This window comes from Haemaphysalis longicornis, unplaced genomic scaffold (genome assembly GCF_048455015.1).
Source record: "Haemaphysalis longicornis isolate Haplotype H1 unplaced genomic scaffold, Haemaphysalis longicornis Haplotype H1 scaffold_57, whole genome shotgun sequence".
Classification (NCBI taxonomy): Eukaryota; Metazoa; Arthropoda; class Arachnida; order Ixodida; family Ixodidae; genus Haemaphysalis; species Haemaphysalis longicornis.
In genome coordinates, this window is record NW_027526400.1 from 5,639 (window position 1) to 7,616 (window position 1,978).

The 1,978-nt window shown below is 44.4% G+C and overlaps 1 non-coding gene across 1 annotated transcript; it reads left to right on the forward strand.

The window, feature by feature from the left end:
• The first annotated feature begins 283 nt into the window (after window positions 1-283).
• Trnay-gua (transfer RNA tyrosine (anticodon GUA)) lies at window positions 284-377 on the forward strand. The gene is made up of 2 exons: window positions 284-320; window positions 342-377. It is a non-coding gene; the product is annotated as a tRNA-Tyr (tRNA).
• The last annotated feature ends 1,601 nt before the right edge of the window (window positions 378-1,978 follow it).

Below are 1,978 nucleotides of genomic sequence, written 5' to 3' on the forward strand. Positions count from 1 at the left end.
TTTCAGGGTGTTTCCTTTTGTTTTTCTTGTGGGTGTAAAGGTGTTAGTCATAGTGGTTTGCACCCTTTAGGGTGTAAATTATCTTATAGTGTATAAGTTCCGTAGGGGGGGGGGGGATTCGTGAAAGAAAAGTGGCAAGGACGTAGGAAAATAAGCGCACGCCAAGTGTACTTTCCGCGCCTACAACGAGGACTTCGGCTGAACGAGTTCGCCTCGCACTCATTTCTAGGTCACCTGCGAGCGGCTCTGGTCCAGGCGAGCCGACCGTAAGCGAAATTCCGTTCCGTCGATAGCTCAGTTGGTAGAGCGGTGGACTGTAGAGGTTTCCCAGAGGTGCAGACATCCATAGGTCGCTGGTTCGAATCCGGCTCGACGGACTTCTTTTTTTTTTCTCATTTGTGTTTCCTGTTGAGTTCGCTTAAAGCACGAACCTTCAGATGTGGCAGAAGCATAAACGCTGAGCGTCAGGCATGATTACTCGCCAAGTGCAGCGTTTTCTGTGTCTCTCGGCTGTTTACAGTCACAGAGGGTTTACAGATTAGAGGGCCGTCTGCCGCGCGTCTCCGTCAGTGCAGACAGTGACAACACAGCTGGAAAACAGATAACCGTTGCCTGGACCTCGGATCACCGAATAACCACGCGATTGCCAAGACGTAGGGCAAGCATATTTTTTAGTAGTTTTGATGATTTGAAAAATATAAGAAAGTGCACATGTAATCGTCTAATAGAATATTAGTAAGTATTCTTTGCGTGGCTTCCCCGTTCCGCAAACCTTACGTTTTCGTGGGCATCTTGTGTGTTCATTTTTTCTTTGCTTTCAATGTAATCGCGTCAGGCTGCTGGAGAGGAGATACATTTGTTATTGCGTGGCTTCGGCGTGTTTCTAAAGCGAAGCTTTGTATCCGTCATTGATGGCATGGGTCGTCTGCGTTAAACCACCTTGAAGGAAAGGAAACTTTACACAAATGAGTTTCACAAAACGACGACAACGATGACGATGATTATGATGATGATGTTGTTGTTGATGATGATGATAAGCGAAGGCACATCAAGTGCCTCTAAAAAAAAACGTGGTCGGAATCGAACCTAGGCCCCTCGCGTTATGAAGCTGGCGTCTATCCGATTGCGCCATTTCGGCATGGTCGAAGTGCATTTTGGACTGACTCAGGTTGCATGGGAGAAAGCTTCGCGTTTTGACCATCTTTCTTTAAGAAAGGGGATTTGATTTTTATGGCTAGATTTGGCCAAGAGTCGCTATATTTGACGACTTCTCCTCATTTCTAGTTCCAGACGGGCAACATTGGGTAAAGGGGGGAGATCGCTTCGTAAAGTTAGGGTGTTTTTGTTTCGTGTTTTTACCTACGATGTAAATGTTAACTATTGCAACAAATAAAGTTTTTAACTTCGCCATTTATGCATTCTTGTGCCAATACAGCGGAGTGTGCGTTGATTGACGATTGTTTTGCTTTTTTAAAAGACAATAGCCTTTCTTGGACTACTTAAACCCAGAAATTTTGCTCTGCCTGTCTGTCTGTCTGTCTGTCTGTGATTCGATTCAGCCACCCTGCCAAAGTGAAACAAAATCTGCGAAATAGTCTTATGCCCACAGCCAAATCTAAACGTCTAAGTCCGGTGTCTAAGTCTAAGTCTTACGTCTAAGTCTTACAGCAATATGAATATGGCGGCGGTGACGAAAACCTACATCGCGAAAAAAAAACTAATCGCAAAGAAAAAATAATGTACACGGAGTGTGCTAAGAAGAATTGCATTTGACAGAAAAAGAGTTGCGCTTCATTGCTAGAACGCATTATCAGCAACCAGCGTGTCTCACAACGTGATTTGCGGTGAAGCATTGAGCGTTTCTGAGCCATATTTAGACATTTTTACAGTCGTTAGACCTTTCCTAAGAACAACGCAGTCGCGTAATTTGTTTAAACTGTTGAACGTAAGTGTGGAAAAACATATCGGAGCCTGTAAG